Here is a 21,991-nt window from a genome sequence, read left to right as displayed (position 1 = left end):
TCACAGGAGTGCTGAGACCTTGCACGGCGATGTGACATTTAACCCAGAAGTGGGGCCGATCCGAGATGACTCATTCAACACAGCGTCGCTGGTTATTCAGTGGAGGGATTCATGGCACTCCCGCCTGCTAGAATATTGCCAGCAGTTCTCGGCAAGCTTCCAGCGTGCGTTTTATCTGAGTGAGAGCAGGAACCAGGATTTCGTTTCATGGCTTTGGTATTTCACGAGTCATTTTATCCTCCATCGTTGGTGCTTTCAATACTAACGTGATCGACTTGACCTCTGACGTTTAGGTCTCTGAAAGTGATAGGGCACACCGACAATCTCCTTCCCTCGACTGCAGAGTCAGTGCTACAGAAGAAGCAGCGATTCACAAAACCCCGCAGCGGCTCGTGATGGTGCATGCGTGTCTGGTGAAGTTACGAATCATCTTTTCTCCGTCCCTTAACCCAGTGTTTTAATAAAACCCCATAAGCTTGTCAAGAGTCCTTTAAAATGAACATGAGCTAATTGTGTTTCGGTGGTCACTTTTTTGTTTCTTGCTTCGCTCTCTGTCGTTTTCGTTTTCGTTTCTTTGTCGCGAACTACTCGTCCAATAGCTGAGTGATATCTTACGGCACCATGCAGGGATTTATTTATTGCAGTCTCGTGCAGCCTTAAAGTATGCAACATAATTGAACACGTGAGCGACGAATGTGATGTTAGTGTTGGAAATAGAGTGTCGTAGGTCAATGGCACGCCCAGAGTGGCAGTCAGTCACCGTACCAGGACATTTTGAAGGGAATGCGACAGACGTGAATGCACATCCTTTTCCGGAGCACTAGCGATTGTAGTGGCCATACTAGCGCTGCACCAGTGATCACGGTGCAGCTATGGTTTCAACTCGGCTCCCCCCCCCCCCCCACTGATTGCCGAAGGCACTTACCTTTCAACCGTCACTCCCCTTCTTTCGCAAGACTGAGACTGGCATTGGTGCGGGCTTATCATCTTCATCACAGAACTCAAAGTCTACATCCATTTTGTGTATTGGCTTAGCCGGTAAGGTATTCATTTCCAGACAGCCTAGCATGTCGAATCACGTAACCACATCAAAATAGTCCTGAACCCTCTTCTCGGATGTCTGTTTTGGAGACCGTGGTCTGCATCTCACATCCACTAGTACAATATCGGGATGTTTGATCTCAGGAACGCCTCGTGGCCTTGAACTTTAGTGGCTTCTTCCCCAGACATAGCGTGGACCTCGAAGTCTTTGAAACTACGGAGCTATTTCATTAGCTGGTGACAGTCTCTGTGCCGTTAGACTGTCTCGAAGGCTCTTGATCACTCCGTGCCTATTAGCCTTCCCTCGGTAGTTTTGGACTTCTGAGGATGCTGACAATATTACGGTTACCTGGTCACTGCAAAGTACGTGGTTGTAATATACCGTTTCAAACCTGGAGTTGTTTATCGAAACCATTGCATTACTCGGATAGTGGGTGCGCTTGCTGCCGGAGACAGCATACGGCTGTTATTTTCAGCTTTATTTCGTGTGTGTTTTCATAATCATTCTAAACCTTCCCACCGCCTCACAGACTAGGGCCCTATGCTGTTCTAGAGATTTGATAGAAATTGGGGCAATTGCATTCCTACTCCTATTTGACACTTTGAGTCACCTATAAACAAACCACCGGGTAAGATGTTTTGAGCGGAGCAGCATCAGGTTATTCAGCGTAACGTTTCGCCTTAAAAGGAGTGTTCCACACTTGCAAAGGATTTTGAACTGAAATAGTCATCTTGACAATCATTCACTGACAATCATTTGTCCGTCACAGTGGCTCAGTTGGTTAGAGCGCATGCCTTCCGATCCACCCACCCGTGGCGGGGTGGGTTTGAGTCGCTTTAGGGCGCTCGGTATTTGCCCTTGACAGGTATGGCCTGCGGCCGGTGGCAGCGGTCGCGCTAAACGTCAGTTGACGTCAGAGGGCGCATTGCGGCACGTTAAGCTTTCGCCACCAAATTCTGCCGTTGACATGGAATTGCGCGATCGGAAGTAGGGGGCTTACGCAACAAGCACTGCTTAGCGTGAGGTCTGATCCCGGAAGTCCATCCTTTCAAAGGGTTCGGATCAAATCTTTAAAAAAATTCGGTGCAGTTCACAGCCCAGCCCTCAATAGAATGTAAGCCATCCTATGTTCTCATTTACACGCCCGCAAAAATGTGCAGATTATTTGCAGAAGACTTTCAGGGTAACCTAGAAATCCATGACGTCATATAACATCATTCAGATCCTGGCATTTCATGAGCCACGCAGCGATCAGACAAAGAAAAATGTAATTGTCCGGTCATTCCCACCTGGCTTCGTGAACACGATTTCCAGCAGTAACGGCCTGTGGTGTGATTGTCCGGGTGTGCGCCCTCGCCCTCGCTGTCTTCCGAGCTCTACATCTGACTGGGTGCCGGGGGGCGTCACGTGACCGCGGGTCTCCCGATTCGCCGGGGGTCAAGGGTCGGCCGCTGAGGCGGCGGCAGGGACCCGACGCTCGCAGGTGTCAGTCGGTCTTTGGACGAGTCGTCCAGGCGAGTACGCGCTAGGCTCTGTTACACGGTCCTTAATAGCTCTCAATCTGTGTTGTGCAAGGTAAGATGGCGCAATCAAACAATGACGTTTGAGGAACAAATTTACTGAACAGAGAAATTATTCTGTGTAGTGCAGACTTTTCCACTAAAAATATACCAATGGTTATCAAAGACCTTATTTCGTCATATGTGATGCTCTCCTTAATATCTTCAAATGTGGTACATTTCCTTTAATTGATCCCCAAAGCGAAAAATACCCAGATAGTTGACAGTCACACTGTCATTGATGATATGAATTGCCAGTATGCATGCTGGATGGGAAGGGAGAAAATGATACCCGGTCAGTTTTCCGAGAATACATTGTTGACCCCAAAATCAGCAAGTTTTGGAGAATGAAAATAAGTTGTTGGCCGATGAAGTGCCTGTTGACGACAGAAGCGGCCTGAATGTCGACTGACGAGGACAGAGAAATCGGTGCCAGCGGGTTCGTCCTGAACGCAATGCTCCTGATCTTCGGTTCGTAGGTGCTGTCAAGCATATTGCTATTGTTAACGAATAATTTCTTTGTGTTATTAATAAAATGGGAGGGTTAATAATTGCAGTGGCTCATTAAAAAAATAACGGGCCAGTCTGAGCATGTTTGACCTGATTCGTGCCAGCCAGCATTGGCCTACGATTGCGACATATGCCCATAAAATAAGTCATGGTGACCCAAACAGGCCCTGACAATGTGGTTGGTTGGTTGGGCTGGTCTAGTTTCCACGGTCTATGGCAGGTGGCGGGTTTTATTCCCAATTTCAGGGAAGCGATTACTGTGAACCTCCACGGCACCAGCGAGGTGCGATAGTGCAGTTTCGTCTAGGATCGTTAAAAAGTCATTAAAAGCGATTTTCCAGCTGGCCAGAAGCCCGGGAATACCCTTCTGACGTTGTTACACCATGAGCAAAGTGACGTAAAGGAGCCGAGTCTTTTCTTTGTCCAACTTGTCTATGCTACGCTGTCTGAAAAAAATACTCGTAAATGACAGATCCTCACGCAGTATATTGCTGAATGCCCACAAAGGCAAAACATTTCCTTTCAACGCACCGACGATATGTTTGCTGTGATACGGGACAAGCCCGGCTCCCAGCCGTCTCTTGAATGTTTTGTGCTGCCAGTCCAGTGCACAGTGCCGGGAAGACGACGCTCCGAGCACGCATCGCATGGGTGGACACGGTTTTCGGAGCTTTACCCGAGTTATATCACCGAGCGTGCCAGCTGAGTCGTTACGAGTGGTTTGTGTCTCACGTCGAAAACTGCTAGTATCATCAGAGCAGGGAGCAGTGCAGAAGGGGGGGGGGAGGCATCCCCCGTAGGCCCGCATATTATTTAGCTACAGATGGCTACCAACAGACAGAAAGTTTTAAATCGGTGCGATGCGCTCTCACTGAGCTTCGCCCCCTCTTTCCCCCTGTTAAGAAAATCCTGGCTGCGCCCCTGTGTCAGCGAAACATTCCCTTTCATAAATATAAACGTTCCTGGAAGACACAACACCTCGATTTTCTTAAAGCGATGTCCAACCTGATGCAATACAGTTCAAGTCCGCCCACTTTTCAAAATTATAAGCCTGACCGCAACCTTGAAACTTCCTTCTGTGCCAGGCTATGGTTCTATGATCAAATCTTTTACGCTTTGCGAAGCGCAAATGAGGAAGATCGGCGCTCCCGCGAGGAATCCTTATCTCTAAGCGAACGAAAAGTTCTCGTCTACAAACGCTGGAGGTGTGAGATGGCTGCCAGAAGCGCGACCAATGTTTTGAGCTTTCCTTGTCATTGGAACGCAGCATCACGTGAGGCTAAATGCAACATTTCGTCGAATGAGTCCTCAGATGCGCTAAAGATATCATGGATCAAAATATCGAAGATGCGTCACTGACGTCGCAGGGCACATCCAAAATTAATGCCACTAAACGATCGTAAATGTAATACCATGGGAAGAGCTCAAGGTCATGGTAGGTAGTATAATGACCTGAGGTGACCGGGCATTATTATGCACTGGAACTAAGCATCGTATGTTCGGCCTGCGTTAGATTTGCCTTGCAGACAACTGTTAACTCACCTTTGCATGTCAAAACCTTAGTTTCACGTCGTTTCGCTCGACCTGACAGACTATTCAAAGTAAAGTAGTTAATGGAGTGACACACTTTTGGGGTTTGTTTAGAAGCATACTTTTGAAACTACGATGGTGAAACATCAGGACCAGTTCTGTCTGATGATAGCACTGTGTAGTACCACTGTAGCACCAATAAGACACAAAGAATATATTTATTTTAATGATTTGCGAGTCCAAATGAGTCTTGTCAACGTTTTGTCAAAGCGCTACATTTATTTCTTTATTTGCAGCCCCGGAGAGAAGCCCATGTTTGTGACAGCTGACGACAGCAGGATCTACTTGGAGCCGTCGTCAGTTATTACGGACCAGAGGTACCATTTTTGAGCTGTTTTTAACTCGCACATCGCAAACCTGCGGGCTGAAAAGTGGCACTTCTACTGGTATGGATAACTCTAGCATAAATCAACATTTGTGGCTGGTACAGCGGGTGGCGAAGGCCATTTGCCGAGAGGCACATTGGCCGAAGTTTGAACCAGTGCGTCACTTTAGATACGTCTGTTACTCAGAGCCAAAGTGTGCTCCGAAAAGAGCCCCTGTGTTAAACCCCATATGGCAGGAATCAGGCTGGAGCGTTACGTTTCGTTGTATGTGCGTGATACTGACCTCGTGTTTCAATATCCTTTACTTAAATTGTGTTCCAAGCTTTCGTAGCATTTATCACACAACTGTACTGCAGAACACACACGTTAGAAAATCTGCAAATTAAAAGCATCACTTTCATAATGATGAGCAGGGAGTCTAATGATATTTATCCTGCCGAAGTGGCTGCTTCATATCGAAATTCTGAGCTTATCAGAAAATTTCGAAAGAACTGATAATACTGATCACTTTGTACATATCTGATCTAACAATAAGTGAACGTACAGAAAGGTGGCTAAAGGCCATTTGAAAGAGGCGAATTACGCAATGTCATCGTCGTTTTCGAATGCTTGCTGGGGAAGATCATTGGTGAAATTGGCTAGCGGTCCAACAACCCCATCGTAGTGCCCAAGGCCGCGAAAAGGCGCGTGGCGATTTATATTGAAAGCAGTGGGCCCACCACAAATATCCGTGTTACGTGGAATACCACAGCATATCTCTTCCTGAATCATGCATTTTATTCCTGCAGCAGGCGTGCGACATTTACGATTCAATGATATTTAAAAATGTGGCTTTAACAAGAACCTCATTCTTCCGGGTAGCTCAGTTCGTGTGAGCACCTGTCTTCGGGCCAACCCACCCGTGGCGGGTTGGCTTCATTCGAGCGCTCGCTGTTTGCCCCCGATTGGGATAGCCCGCGGCTCAAGACAGCGCTCTCGAAAGGTCAAATGACGTCAAATTCCAGTGAGGATCGTACAGAGCGCTACAACACGCTAAAGTTTGCCACAGAATTCAGCTGTTGACCTGAAATTTCGTGATCGGATGGTGTGGTCACGGCACGCGCGAGAAACACCGCCCAGCGCGGCCTCTGATCTCACATATCCATCCAATCAAAAGCTTCGGACTTTATTTCATGACATAATGAGAGGCGAATGTGCACTATAATTTCTTAAAGTGTCGCAATTGTTAAGGTCAAAGCGTTACAGCACCATGGACAAAAGATATTTGCCATTTTTAGGATTTAAAGCTGGCTTATACCGTACAACATTTGGTGTTGTTCTTAAACATGGGAATAGAAAGCTTGTATCACCCCCCCCCCCCCCGTAGCATTGTTAAGTATACACCACACCGCTGGCTTTTTAACACGCGCCCAGGTGGCCGGTAAAATGTGACGAGCTCGGTTGGTGAGGGGGGAGAGGTTGAAGTAATTGCAATTTCACCCCCTGAGCTCTCAAACACTAAGAAAGCTAGAAACATCGAATTCACGGGATAAGGCTCTATGCAAACTAATCTGTATCAAATTTTGAGGTTACTAGATCGTGACCTTTTGGTCAAATAAAGTCAAACAAGGCCAAACTCCAGATCGGTGACCGAAATGCTTTTGAGACCTCCTGACGCAACCAGCTTAAACTTGGATGTCTTTTCTAGGGCAAAATCCAGTGATGTTTACATCAGGCCAGTGACCTCACCCACTTTAATAAAGCCAAAATTAGATGTTTGTTCACGTCCCAATGACCAAGGAATTCGAAATGGGTACTAAAAGTTACCGCTTAATCTCCGAACTTTTTTAAATGGATGGATTTCTGGATTCAGAGTTACTCTATCTATTGCTTGTTGCCCGAGCCCTGGCCCCTACCATCCGATTGCAATCCAGGTTGACGTCAAAATTTGGCGCCGTAAGTTTAACGAGCCGAAATGCTCGCCACGGTCCGTCCTTCTCTCTTACGCTTTCTGACCTTTAGCGAGGCCGCTGCCTTCGGCCGCGAGCCTCTGACAATGCCAAATAACGAGCACCAAAGCGACTTAAACCCGTCCCGTCACGGGTGGGTGGATGGAAAGGCAGACGCGGTAACCAGCTAAGCCTCGGCTTAGCCTTGACCTTTTCTTCATACCTGACCTAAGGGCAGTACAGTCAGTCATATGCTTAACTTTCATTGTCTTGTTGTCTAAGAAACACATCCAAACTGCGTGACTTCATTTCAGTTAATATCACATTGTAGCATTATCTTGAACGCACCATCAGGAATTGCCTCTGACAGGAATTGCCTGATCGTGACCTGCTATAGGTAAGCGTGCTCAGAAGGTACGCCGAATTGCGTACACCAAAATATATGGATTCAGTTGCCCACAGGTGTAAAAACTTTGGCGCAGTTGCTCCCCACCGTTCAGAAGTTATTATGGTAAAACCATCGGGGCAGTCACATTGACCCCCACCCGAACGTAATGGTAACGCAATAACATAATGTGATTAAGTGTCCAGATTTTGTTTAACAGACCGGAAACCTGTCCACATTTTGTGTTCATGGCAAATAGATCAAACTGACACCAAATAGTCACAGATGACCGGAAATACCACCATCTTGATCCTGATCCTGATCGTCACCATCAGCATGATGAATAACTATGACCATACAAATTTCGCGTTAAATCCCACATAAGGAACCAAGGGTGTTAATTTCCGCAAATAATTTGGTGGGGGGGGGGGGGCTGAGTCGAGGGCCCGACGACCTACCCCTCTCCCGTTTTTTTCAGAACAGATTAGGCCCACTTGGTTTGTTGAAAGGCAATTTATATTGTAATGTTTTGCATTATTTTCAATAAAAAAGTTTTAACTTAAGCCTAATCAGGGTCCTGCAGGAACGAATCCGGAAGGGGGACGCTGCAGGCCGTACCCCTTCCGCCTTAGGGCGCCAAAAGCACACTTTCATGATGGCCATGGGAGGCGGCACGTATTTTTTATTGCGCTTGGTTGCGCGGAGCGGAAGTGGGCTAGTTATGAAGGATTCCGGTCATGCCCGTACTCCGGAGCTTTTCAGTTTGACCTCTCAGATCCCTGTGCACCTTAAAGCCCTAGATGTGTAAAATATATTGCATCGCTTATCCGCTCAACTGTTAGGTGTTATCTGGCGGTGAAAGCAAACAAATTTTAAATCTCGAGGGTAGAGGTATTGCAGTGTTGGTATGTGCACTGCTAAATGCACGGGTGCCGGTTTGTATTCTTTTGTGAGGGCCCTACTCCCCCCCCCATGTTGAGTTGCCCCCCCCCCCCCAATAGCGGTTTGTCGCCCCCCATGTCTGGTTGGAATACCGCAAAAACGTGGGAAAAAGATGATCATAACACAATGGCTATCTTCTTTTCTGTGTAGTGGCGTCTCGTACCACTCCCATAACAAGCAAAAAAAACCATGACCGCTCTTACCGCAAAATACAAATCGTGGCAGATGAGCGGATAAACGATACAATAAAGTTCACATACCTAGCGCCGTAAGACATACAATGGTGTGTGAGGTTAAAGTGAAAAGCTCTGGAATATGGGGATGACTTAAGTCCTTAATGGCTAACGTCCCCGTCCCCCACAACCAAAATGCGTGCCGCCTCCCATGACTGCCACAGAAGAGCGTCCTCGGTGCCCTAAGGTGGCTTCTAAAGGGACGCCTTTATGTGCCGATCAGGAGAGACGCATGCGTCCAGTGACTTCGCCCTGGATCCAACCCTGCATGGCTTCTATACTGCCTGAATTAAATATTCTTATGAATCATACAAGGATTAAAAACATATATTGCGCGTAATCAAACTAAGGTAGGCTAAAGCTGGTGAGAGAAAATGGATGGGCAGGTTGTCGGGCTTTCAGTTCGCCCCCCCCCCAAATTACTTTGCAAAAATTGACACCCCTGGCTGTATACGGCAGACGTATGTTTCTTTTCTGTGCGGCGTAAACTTCTGGCTACATTAAGGGATCCAGTTACGGGGTTTGTAGGCCAAGCCATTCAACCAAATTACACGACCCACTCAAACGATAATGTTTGTCTTTGGATATAAACTGCAACGCCCCCAGTGTAAAATGCCGTTCTATGCGAGCCACAATTTCGGCGTGAATCTTGAGAGGTGCGCGAAAATTTCAGGGTGAATTTGGCGTCATACCATATTTTTCAATTATTCTATGTCATGACATGAATAGAACTAATAAAGAAAATAATTATATTAAACGATGCTCAAAAACACTCAGTTGATTCTAAAAACTCATCATGAACAATTCACATTGACTAATAGTTGTGTGGGATTGAGGCTAAAAGCAAGCAACTTCGATGGGGTACATAAAAATGTGCTGTAAACCCAAATGGTGAGTATGAGTTTGTTGTAAAAGTGGTGTAGAACATGTGTGCACCACGAATAGGATCGTCACATGCACGCTTTTTGCTAAATTGCTGCTGCGCTGCCCCATGTGCGTGTAAGTTTCCGTCTGTTAAATGTATGTCATATTATGTAAGTCATATTTATTACACATGGGCTAGTTCTTCATCAGCATAACAAAGTGATAAATGACCAGCCTACAAATAAATGTTTATATTACGTAAGATGACGCATTATTAAATGGTAGCATTACCTGCTGCACGCAGTGAGTCACCTAAAACCTGAAAACCTTGCGATTAGAAGGCGTGAATTAATCCCGCATCGTTAAATCCCCTAAAATGGTAGAACAGCGTAGCTGCATACCTACACTAAAACACATTGGCCACTGATTCGAGACGAAACCAAAATGTTTGTTTCACATTTGAACGCTACATGAGACATGTTTCACATTTGAAGATATTGCAGCAAGCAATAGATATGATGAAACAAGTCAAGTAAAACTTTTGATATACTTCTCACAAGAAAAGACTTCAGACTGTAGACAAGACAATTTATCTGTTTAGTAAACACGCTCCTCGATGCGTCATTGCTTGACTACGTCATCGTACCTTGCACAACATTGATTGACAGCCAATTAGCGGCGGTTATATCTGGAAATATATATATGTCAGTGTTCATGTAAGGTTCGCCAACGTGGGCCATTTTGCCGTTGGCTTGAAAGCATCAGCTCGGTTACGAGGCAACTTACAGTCGCGTGGTGGCATGGCGCGGTAAAAGTCCTTTCGTGCTGCTTGAGTGAGGGACCGATACAAAACGAAAGTGTTGAAGATGCATTGCCATAATGTCATGGAGGTTTTAAAGTGCTAACAATAAGCTACGTTCACCACGCAATCAGATGAAAACTTCGTTGGAACGAATTTTTTTTGTTTGTTTTGTTTTTCATTGTGAGGCTAACTGGACCCATAATATGCACTATCAATGCCGCACCAAAATAAAGCGTTGCTACCCAATTTTTTAGTCATATGAGATTTTGCAATCAAGAATTAGTGGCGTCAATATCACGTTTAGTTACGGGAAAAAGCGCCTAGGCTTACATTTGATGGACAAAAAAAAAATGAAGTGAAAATAAAGATCGGTTACCACAATGTCTAAGGACATAAGGACACCTCTATTGGGAACAGGATACTGAGGTCGTGGCTTCAAGTTACCAAGCTCCACTCTCCATGGCGGCGCCACTACGAGGAAGGATCAAAGAAGATCGTTTTTGTGTAGGGGTCAGCCCTTTCCTACGTTTTGTAATATTCCAGCCCAAAATATTGGGTCTCAAACCAACATTGGGGGAGGGGGGCAACTTGACATAAGGAGGGAAGAGAGTGAGCGCTCTCACAAATATACAAATCAACATCTGTGTAAGGAGCGGACATACACATTCCAGTCTAGTTGAAGCGTCCATATTCAAATTACTAAACACATAGAAGCGATGTGGACCGTCCTGACATCGCCCCACAGCCCGGCCCGCCCGCCGCGGCGAGCTGCGCAGAACTGAGCCAGACACGTGTGGCATGCGACACGTGACCGCCACGCGTTCCGCGCATCTTGGACAGACAGCACGGCATCCGCACAGTCAAGCCGAGAAAAAAAAAATTGCGACCGGAGCTTGAGAAACTGGCTCATTACACGCACATTACCGGCTCAACAGGGCGTCCATAACGGCATAGATATCGTCATAACCGCCATCAGAAATCCGTAACCCAATCTGCACATGTTTTGCGCAGTGGGTTACAAAACACGCAAAGTCGCGGTCAGATGTACTCATGGGTTGTGAAGCCAGGGTAATGGTTGATCCGACCTGCGGGTGGACGGAGATAAACGAAAATGTCTACAAAATGAGTGCTAACTAGTGGCTTCTGGAAATGGCTGATATGAAGCAACAAGTCGGTTTTCTAGAAATGGTTGCAATGTCTATCGCCCGTATACAAGGGTGGCTCCAGTGGGGGAGAGGAGAGGTGACACCGCCGGGTCATAGCTCCTCAAGATGGCCAAGTCGGCAGATAATGACAAATTTCTGAAGATTGAAGCAAACCTAAGCAGCTTTTGTTCAGGCAACTGGTCTTAAATCGCTTCATAATGTCAGGCACGCAACCAGAATTTCCTTAGGGTAATGGGCAAACGTCAAGTTGTCTCCCAAATCATGCAAACTTAAACCAAGCTCCTGCGAAATTCTCCAGTATCTAGCGTAAACCTTTGAGCTCAAACTGTGTGTGGGGGTGGGGGCTTGGTCCTCCCTCTATGTCCCTGCTTGATGCAAGCAGGAGGATAAGTCCAGTACGGTTTTTTAAAAAGAAGGATTTTTTTAAAAAATCTGCCTTCCCAGAGCCAGTCTCGTTCCCATGAGTTGCGCGGCCGCGCGGGGCGGAGGTGCCCGACGCGTAGAGGCACGAGAGCCGTACGAGCTGTGCAGCACGAGATGTATTGTTGCCGGCGAACACGGCGGTGGCGGCGGCAGCCTGGGTGGCGTGGAGGGGCGCGGGTGAGGGTTGGCTGCTTAGTCCTGTCGATTCCGCAACGTTTGGTTGTACCGTCGTACTGTACCGTGTAGTTTAGTATTCGAGTTGTAATTCAAATACAGACTATTTCGGCAACGGGTGTGGTGTCGCAGCTCGGTAGAGCTCAACTGCACGGTAGAGCTCAACGGAGTGCCGTGGCACGCCATAGTCGATCGGCCTCGGTGTGGACGGGGCGAAGACGGCGAAGGGGACAGTGACAGTGCCGACGATGGGCCGCCGATGTACGTGTCGTGTGTGGACTGGTAGCCGGAAACGGAGGATGCTGCTGGCTCGGCTGTAGACGCGCCTGAGCCGGCAGACCGTGCGGTTGGGCCGGCCAGGGACGATCTGGTGCCACTGCGCCGGAGCACCCGCCCGCGGAGGGCGCCACAGTGCCATTGTTGTAATGATCCGTAATGCGCTGTTGTGATCCATGAGAATCGGGGGGAGGGGGGGGGGGGGGTGTTGTGCGGCCGCGCGGGGCGGAGGTGTCCGGCACGTAGAGGCACGAGAACCGCACGGGCTGTGCTGCACGACATGTATTGTTGCTGGCGAAGACGACGGCGGCGGCGGTCGTCTGGATGGCGCGAAGGAGCGCAGACGCGGGTCGGCTGCTTGGTTTCGTCGATTCTGTAACGTTTGATTGCATCGTCGTACTGTACCGTAGCATTTAATATTCAAATTGTAATTCAAATACATCTCACCAAGATAACGTTCTGGACCAGTCTCCACCCAGATAAACCAATCCCGTTACATATTTTCCATCACTCACTTTCTGCTACAATGTATATAAACAGGAGCTAAGCACATTGTTAGTGGCATGAAACGAATCCTGAAGTTCTACAACCGCCTGTTCCGTGGGAGCTAAAACCGCGCTCTCCATACAACCCTTGCCAATTTCTTGGAGAACCAGGTTCTCGTAGTGATAGCAGATGACCTTCGAGGCTAACTCTGCCTCAACAACGGAGAAAGTGCGCAAAATATTGTACGCGGGATAAACGCAAGAGTTTTCCCGTGCTCGCCGCCCCATAGAGCGTCACTAGGCAGCTAGCATACAATTGTATCAGGAACCTTTACCCTCGACACGATAGCCGCAAGACTTTCGAGATCAACTTGAGGTGAATATAGGGTGAACGTAACGTAAGGAAGTCCAAAGTTAATTGTGTGAATAGCAGCGACCGACATGAAAAGACAGCATGTGGCGAACTCCATGGTAAGCGAGGTCTTTGTTAAAATCGCTATTAGATTTCGACAGCAAATTCAAGGCAGGACAGCAAAGAACGCCAGAACGTCCAAACCTGCTGGCATATGAAAATCCTTCCATGATAAAATTTCGCTCACCCTGGCACACGACACGGGCTATTTGATGGCTACGGTTTTGTCTCCAATTATCAGCACGTTTTGGCGTTATGGTGTTTTCTGTCGTTTGGCCTTGATTTCACCTTGCGGGTCAATATCAATTCTGAAGAAATATATCTGTCTCTGGAGTTTGACGCTGGCCATCTGTTGTTACCAGTTCCATTCATTTTCCCTGGCAAATTTGGATGTTCCGGCGTCCCCTGCCGTTTGACCTTTAGCTTGACATTGCGTGGTCAATGGTCAGGACACACACTTAACTCATCACAGAATTTAACTCGGTTTTTCATTTTAAACCAATTTGGCTCCATTTTTCTTTGGCGGTCTGGCCTTCCACACCCTCGGACTTTCATACCTTAATAAAATTTAGCTTAAGCGGCAGTCTGTTTTGAAGGAGTGTCGAATTTATAATTAGCTAGTTATTCACTACGCAGTGAAATGGCGGAAAAAGAACGTCGCCTTTAAATCTTAATGCAAATACATACGTCGTTAGCTTAACGAACAGCTCTGAAGCCACTAGGAGGTCGGCGCGTTCATTCTATTTTTAAGACGGCAGCATTTTAGCATGCCCGAACAGTGCCAAAAGCGGTGCTGATTGGTGCGCCACGCTCGTCTATACTGTTAAGTTAACCTCAGACTCTGCGGGAAGTCGCCTGGGTTGAGAGGGGACGCGATCGGTACCAGGGAGGTGATGCTAGTTGTGCTTGGTGTGCCAGAAATCGAGACGTACGTTTTAATTCATATCGTTATCATATTCTTCCGTGGCCCAACTGAATGGGATGGGGGCTAAGGACACGCTTTGCGCACTTTGTTTGTGAACTCCGAGCAAATTTAGTGTTTATTGCTCTTAGTTTGCGATAAATGGTGCTGAATGTTTTTTGTCGTGATCCTGAAAATTATGCTTTCAACCATGCTGGTTTCACATGTCACTCATTCTGGCAGAACCTCATGCATTATTCATGTAGAGTTTGTTAAAATACTTGAGTCTTACCAGCATTTGGGATTACATATGCTGTAAATCAATGATTAAAAGGCTACAACTTGTTGGCTTGTTGAGTTTGTGGTGGAGACCTTTGTTGGCTTATTGAGTCCATCAGCAGATGGTAGATATATTACATCCCATTTTCACATATTCACACATTGTGTCGAAAGGGAGGACATCTCGTGATGAATATAAATCTACTAAAGTAACTTGAAACTTCCTATTTTGCAATGATTTTGATAGTTGCTGCATGTGCTGTGTTGAGGTGCATGCATCTTAGACATGCAGGCGAGCATTTGAAATGCATATTTTGGGACCTTGTTTTGGGAATTTTGTGTATCTCCTCTTTCACACATTCTTACTGTTGCTCAAAACAAATCTTTGTGAATAGTACATCAATTAAGAATAAATGTTGTGTCATACATGGTGCATCAGTTTATCATTTAAGTGAATAAAATATGTTTAAGGATGATCAGCAGGTGTTCATGACTATAGACTGAGTAGGTACTAGTCCCAGTTGTTTTGCCAAAAAGTGCCAGAAATATGGAAATGTTTGCATGGAACAGGCTCACCCACAATGCCATGTTGTATTTGATAGCACAGTTTGAGTGCTCACATCTCTTCACCATTCACCATTGGAATATACTGTCCATTGGCATTGTGGTCAGACAGACTGAAGGGCTGATAGTGTATAGGCAGTACCAGACATCTCACAGGCATACAGACTTGCTTGCAAATGGCTAGATGGCCAGAGGAGGCAAACCTGACATTGGGTTGCTGTGCCATCACTTCATATGGTAAAAAGGGTACTGTTAAACTCTACCTGGCCAAAAGGCAGACATGAGATAAATGGACCAAACTCACATGCCCTCAAAGTGATGCACAGTGCTATTCAGGGATTAAAACGAGATCCTGTCTTGTTTGTGATCTTCATGAATGACCTGCTGCAGATTGTGTCAGAAGGTAAACTCATTATGCATGATATTGATGCCCAATTCCTGGACACCAATATGCCATCAAACATGCAGGCCCTCAAAACACAGGTCAAACATTTTCTCTCTGGTAATGAAATGGTCCATCAGAATGGCAGAGGTTAAATGTCACAAGCTGAAATGATCATCAGGAAATCTTCCCATCAGTATCTGGCCACCCATTTCTCTGTTTGTGTCAAAAGTAATGAAATGCAACCTTTTCCCAACATCAAAGTTCTCAATATCAGTATCAACCCACATCTAGCATGGGACAAGCATATCACCATTGGTTGATAGTTGGCAGAAGTTGGGTGCTGCCCTATGGTGCTACTCGGTGTAGCTAGGAGGCACCTCAGGTGGCCCCAAGATACAAAGCGTATGCTCATCAAAACATTGCTCTTCCCCCACGTGCGTTAATGCATCGGCGTACGGCGTCTGCAAGGGGTGCAGACAAGTCGTGTTCAGACAATGCCAGATTACCCTTATCGTGACTGGCCTGGGCCGACGTGAGCACGTAACTGCAGTGTCGGGAGAGCTGGAATGGACACAGGCCACTCACACGCTCCATGAGCACGGGATCAAAACAGTGCGCCGCCTGCTTGGGGCACCCGACACGCCAGATATTATAGGCGTGCAAAGACGGCCAGCCGCTCCGGCACTCAGGCGACTTGGTCAGCTACAGCTGCCCCGCGTACGGGCCGAGTGGCTCGGACACGGTTGTCGTTACTGAGCCACCAGCAACTGGAATCGTGCCTCGCCAGGCTGCCGTCCGCTCAGGAACGTGATGGTCCATAGACTGTGCGCAGGCCGAGCATAAGTCAGTTGCATGCCACTGGCAGGGGGGGCGGGGGGGCGCCTTGTCAAGTCGGGTGTGGTGTGCAGATTCGTTTGTTCGTTAATTCGAGGGAATCTCATGGGCCAATACTTGCAGAATAAGTTTTATTCGTAGCGCACGTTCGCGATAAATGGGATCGTAAAGTCTCTTCGTACAATTGAAGGGGATTTTTAAAAAATCAATTGCATGGATATTCCGAAATGCGGGCGTCATTTTACCTATCTGGACGGTCTGTTGAGGGTGTGAACTGCAAGCTTGCTGAGCACGTGTGCCCGGGGCTGCTCTACCCGTAGCCATCATTCTGAACAGTAAGAAAAACATGGGTCACAGCAGGCCTTTGGCCGGCTTGTTGGAAATTGTCCCAGATGCTTGGTCGCACAAATCTCCACCATCTTATCCCACACATCGTATGAGGTGTTCGAATGACTGGCTAAGTTGGCGTCTGGCATCGTTGAGTCGTAATTGAGATGTAGATGGGCTGGTGTGGGAAGTGATGCATATTGGTATGTCTTTGAAGCGTTTACGCACCTATTTTATAACCGTGTTGTCCCCAGAAATGGTCTGTCAGGCCAGACGGACCGGAATGAAGTACCTTTTTCGAGCTAAGTGCGTGGTATGTCCAGGTTTATAACCCTGTACTGGCATGAAAATGGTCACGGCATTATATAACCCTGCACGCACGGACAGCATGTATCTGCCGGAGGCAAACGAACGATGGATCAATAGTTTTTAATAATTGTAGAATATTGCAGGTAGCTGGCAGAAATGTGGGCCCGACCAGGCCCGTGCGCACGATCTCCCAATTATTGACGCGTCGAGCTTCCGTCTGTGCCACCGACACCGAATAGTATCCACCTTCGCAAAAAGACTTAGCATTATATGAAAAATTGATTTGTAAGCAAGACATGCCTCCCATTTTAATAAGAATGAAAGGTGAAGAGATTTAATGATGTTGTGAGTTAAGAATTCTCCCAGGGGCTCTCAGCTCATAGTACCATTAGGTTTGTTGTTATTTAGGGTTTTTGGGCGCGCCGACTGCATAGGTCATATTGCGCCCACCATTAGGTTTACAATTCAGCATGATCGCTACATGTAACCGGCCTCGAATATATTAGGAGGTGCCTAGTCAACGACGTTATCATGGCTGTTATTCGCCACTATTCTCATTGGGACAGCTTTGAACGTGTTGTTTCAATGCACTAATTTTGTTTTGCAATTTTTGCGGATAACGTTGTATAACTATTTGCTCCTGGCATATGGCACGTCCATTGTTTTCAGCATGGCAACTCCCCAGTCACATCAACAAAACAATCTTTATTTTGGTGCCAAGTATTTGGAAATCGGTAAAACATATTCAATCCGCATGTCCCCGAAAATCCCGTGCGAAGCACGCGGGCTTGTGAGCTGATCCAGATGGGAAAGGTGTGCCGCTCAGTGGTAGTACTGCCAGCTCACTTCGGTGGGGGCCGAGCCAAACGACGTCGAATCGACCTGTTGCTCCATCAGTGCGTAGCCTTTCATGTCCTGAGATAAAAGCCGGCTCATTGCAAGGAATGCCATCATATGCCACATTGGCATCGTCTCATTCCAAGGTCATTCGATGCTTTCCAGTTGGACGCTATCCAGTGACCTTGGATGCCATTGCGCCTGACTGATTTATGTCTCCCCCCCCCCCTCCAGATTTAGTTCTGACCATTTGGTGTTGATGGTCGGGCGAGAGCGATGGAAGAGCAACGATTTTCTGCGCGGAGATAATTAACTGGGGCGCACACACCAGGCTGGGGATGCGGATGCCTGGGGATGGTTGCATCTTATAAATAGTTCCCGGGCTCCCTCCGTGTGCAGCATCATCGCGGCAAGTTACGTGGGGAAATGTTCTGGTGTTGTCGCGCTGAGCTCAAATGCCCTGCGGGGCTATTTTTGGCCCCTGGTTACACAGCGCTTTGTGGATTGGCGAAACGCAAAACAATCCGCGAAAGAACGCGGGCGATATTCATAGCACGCACATGCCCTGAGGTTTGGGTGAAAAATGGGTCCTGCAGGAGCGGGGGAGGGGGAGCACGTCTTGGAAAATGCGTGTTGTGGAGACGGAGGCTCAAGCTCGCGTATTGTGTGTAACTTGGGGATTAGTCATCACATCGTCCGAAAAAGGTGTGATACGCTCTACATGATAGCCACATAAACGCTGCTTTCAGCAACTCTGTAGGAGCAGCAATTTTCGTTTCGTTTATGGTAACAGGCGCGGTAGTTAGGCTTCTTCTGAGGTGATGAAATCGATCTTCCTATATTCGCATATCTAAGAGTTCGGTGCGTGGGTCAAATGCGACTGCAGAAGGAAAGCATAGGAGTGCCATTCTGCGGCAAGTCGACAGGTGAAGGGATCAAAATAGCACCCCGTGATTTGGTTTTTCGCTGAAAGTATCAGTTGGGGTTGTCTTATCCCCCGAATTCAGCTGTCCCGGAGTTAGAACGGAAATTCGGAAATGATAAATTCAGCAACGGCGAAGGAGTTAATGCCTCGGGCATTTTTAGGGGGCCAGCTGACAAGGGTGACTGAGCGTCCAAAACTCAAATTTATTGTCTTTCGCCCATACATTTGGCTTGGGTACGCTCGCAGGCACATATTACCTCCTTACTCTTACCATGCGTCCCGCATATCCGTCTGTGGGCAGACGGTGAGCCGATTGTGCCGCACACCCGTGTACGGGACAATCGGCCGCGGGCTGCGTGCACCGTGCAGTGCGTGGCGTCCACCGACCAATCGGGGCTTCTTTCGCGCCCGTGTGACGTCATTATTTACATTAGCATGTTAAAGTATGTTCCGAATTACTGGCTTTTAAACTCGGAACTCGTGTGATTTGTAAGAATAAGCTAAGTTTTTGGTCACGGGTTACTGCGGGTACTGTCTGCATTGGGACGCCTGCCTGCCGGACGGCGGGATCGTAACGCCCATGTTCGTGGACAGCGCTGCGCCGGCAGGTCAGGTCGGACCGTGCTGCCATTGGCGCCATCTAACCTTTTCTGATATGTCGCAGGGTGGACATTGCGACGGGTATCGGTGTGACAGGGAATATGCCAAAAACGGTCGCCTTCCATGAATGTGGGAAGGGGAACAAGGCCCCATTTCAGGAAAATGACTGGACACATGTCTCCAACCCCGGCGATAGACCGATGCTGAGTTTCACTTAACTGCTCAAACTGATTCAACGGGACCAAATCAAATTGGCTGTCCGTTCCATCCTAGTGCGATACCCGGCGTCTGTGGAGCAAGCATTAGTCTTTCAAAGCATGCTTGTTCTGATAAAAATGTGCCAAGTAGCTGGTAGAGAATCGGATTTATTCAAGTTTGGTTTCATCGTGGGTTTCACGGGTTTTCGTACTTCATGAGGCAGTGCCGATGGCGTTGAAAGGGCTGATTTTTTATTAAGTTGCTGTAACTTAGCCCGAGTTTAGTTTTCATTTCGTTTGAACCTTGGTGAGTTTAGTGTTCAGTTTGAATCCGAATCTCAAGTTCAGAATCTGGGTCCGCGTTAGATTGCCATGCAGCCGTGTTCTAGTCTGGACCTAAGTCTGTATCCACTTTTTTAAGAAACTGGTGGGTCCACGACCTAGTCGAACTCAGTGGTGCAATTGATCGATTTATTCCAGTCTCTGTCCAACAGGTGATTGTCCGACTCCCAAGTTCGACCAAGTCCGGCTGGACACAAGACCACAACATAGTCGAATTATAGGTGGGTACATGTGCGGCGTCCTGCCTGTATACATACCGCTCGAGCGATGCCGTCGCATCCGCCTGTACTTTTACTTACCAACCACGTTACGTTTGTATGGCGATGGCACTCGTAGTTCGACTAAAAGTTGTTTGTTTCACGTGCCGTAGCAGCATACCACAACCGCCAAATAGACAGGCGACACCGGCTCTCTAGCAGGCTGCACAACTATTGTAACATTCAAGGATGTAAGCAGTGTTCCCCTTTTAGCCGAAGCGAAGAGCTATTGCCGTATGGGACGAACGTTACTGCCCCCAAACGGAGCGGCTTTATCCGTCATTCTTGATAGTTATATGATGCTATTAAGTTTGTGTCAAAAACGCTGCTTTGGTTAATTAATTAATTTGATCGAAATGGGTTGTTCCCACCTGAAAGTTATTCTAGTGCTACTAGAGTAAGTGGAACGAGCAGAACGTTTCAATTCCAAAGGCAGCTTTTCAACTTAAACAACTTCCAATCAAGTGAAACACTCGCACTTTGCTTGAACTGTAACGCTATGGACTAAAACTTTGTCGTAGCTGGATTACTATTAATGCCATCCGCACTCACCGCTCATGAAGCGCGTGTGAATGCCGGAAGTACAGCATCGTTACGGGAGAAGAAGAGAAGTCTTTTGATGGGAAATATGTCAAATAAGTCGAGAAAGTGTGATACAACTTTGTACACGTTTGTTGTAGTTTTGTTTGTTTCAATGGTCGTAATACCTTTTATCAGCGTGGTACAATAACCAGGAAGCCCTTGCGAAATGAGTTTCCACTGAAGCAGCAAAGCGAGGTCTGTAGCTTGTTCTGCTCCAAGGAGTCGGTCTGATTTTGCTCGTTAAAATTTTGTCAGGAAAATTTGGTGAGATATGACACATATTAGCTACGCGCAACTTTCAGCACCTTGCATTAAGGCCGCCAGCACAATTAACGGAGCGAAGGCGATACTTTGGGCCTCGGAGATTACACTGATCAAACGATTCAGTGTAAAGGAGGGACGGTGCTTTGATCAGCTACCAGCCAGGGGCTAGTCCTTCTCACGTTATCTCATACGAGGTAGCGGCGTTCACTCCTACTGGCACGTGCACCGGCGTGCTAGAGGTCATTTGTTTGCCAAGATTGCTTTAGTTTGCTGCCTAGGTTGATTTGATGGGTTCTTTGTATACTGCCCAGCAATGACGCTCAATAATATGTAAGTGGGCTTATGTTAACGCAGATTAAAATCGAAGTGACAGAAGAGGGTTGCTCGGCTGTTTATCCACTGGGAAAGACGTCCGAAGTTGTGTATTTCGTTGTGCTTGTCTGCTACACTGCTTTTACCATTTTTCCTGAGCGGTGGCTGGCCACTTCGCCATCGAAGTGTCTTATAGGTCCTAAAGACCCTTGCTATTCCTCTGTGTAGTCTGGCCGTCAAGCAGGCACGGTGTAATGGCTCCATGTTTCTGGGAGACCTATAGTACTTAATGACACCTTAACGTGCGCGATGATGTCGCGTACTTGTTCGCAGAGCCAGGCATGTCATCACCTGCAAAGCCCACAAAGATGTCTTTTGCTAATTGCTGCAAACGTCGTCCCATCGCCTTTGATCCGGGCAGTGTGGAAACAGCCGCAATAGTTTGATTCATAACATAAGGCCACGCACGGTCAGCGGCACGGCCGGAGGGCGGACGCGACATTACCTCATCTCCTCAGTCCGCGCCCCGCCGGTAATCGCCCGGCACCGCGGCTCGTTTCGGCCGAATGTGCTCGGAGGTCGCCGCCCACGGTCGGCGGACGCTTGCCGCGGATGTCCGGGACGATCCAATCGCGACAAGTGTGGGCAGTGGCGCGTGACCTGGCTCCGAAGCGGCCCGGGCCCCGCCCGCGCCGCCCTGTGCCGCGCCGCGACCGCCGCGGCGTGGTCGGGACTCGGCCCCGCGCTGGCGCCGGCGTGACGTATAGCCCGTCAGTTGTCGGCTCCGGCCATGTCGGACATTTGTGCGCCGCCGGCCGGCCGCTGGACGGTCGTCAGACCACGCTGTGATCGGCAGCAGCCGGCCGGGCAGGGGTCAGGTCACGCTGTGAGCGGCGAGCGGGTAGCGGCGGTCCGGCCAGTCGGCTGGCGGCGGCGGCGGCGGCGGCGGTGTGATGCAG

The 21,991-nt window shown here is 47.9% G+C and overlaps 1 protein-coding gene across 10 annotated transcripts in view; it reads left to right on the top strand.

Moving 5' to 3' along the window:
* Window positions 1-21,991, top strand: part of LOC119098496 (transmembrane protein 222) — a 70,472-nt gene that overhangs the window by 46,709 nt on the left and 1,772 nt on the right. For 3 of the 10 annotated variants that reach the window (XM_037221433.1, XM_037221435.1, XM_037221431.1), the window contains exon 2: window positions 19,770-19,838. The gene's annotated coding sequence lies outside the window, so the exon portion shown is untranslated. Of the gene's footprint in view, window positions 1-13,949; window positions 14,046-16,659; window positions 16,721-19,769; window positions 19,839-21,991 lie in introns of those variants that run through there. The other 7 variants (XM_037221429.1, XM_037221428.1, XM_037221430.1 and 4 more) reach the window with 6 other exon arrangements.

The sequence above is a fragment of the Pollicipes pollicipes genome, unplaced genomic scaffold (assembly GCF_011947565.3).
Source record: "Pollicipes pollicipes isolate AB1234 unplaced genomic scaffold, Ppol_2.1 Scaffold_4740;HRSCAF=5597_pilon_pilon_pilon, whole genome shotgun sequence".
Lineage (NCBI taxonomy): Eukaryota > Metazoa > Arthropoda > Thecostraca > Pollicipedomorpha > Pollicipedidae > Pollicipes > Pollicipes pollicipes.
This window is presented reverse-complemented; position numbering and strand designations above follow the sequence as displayed.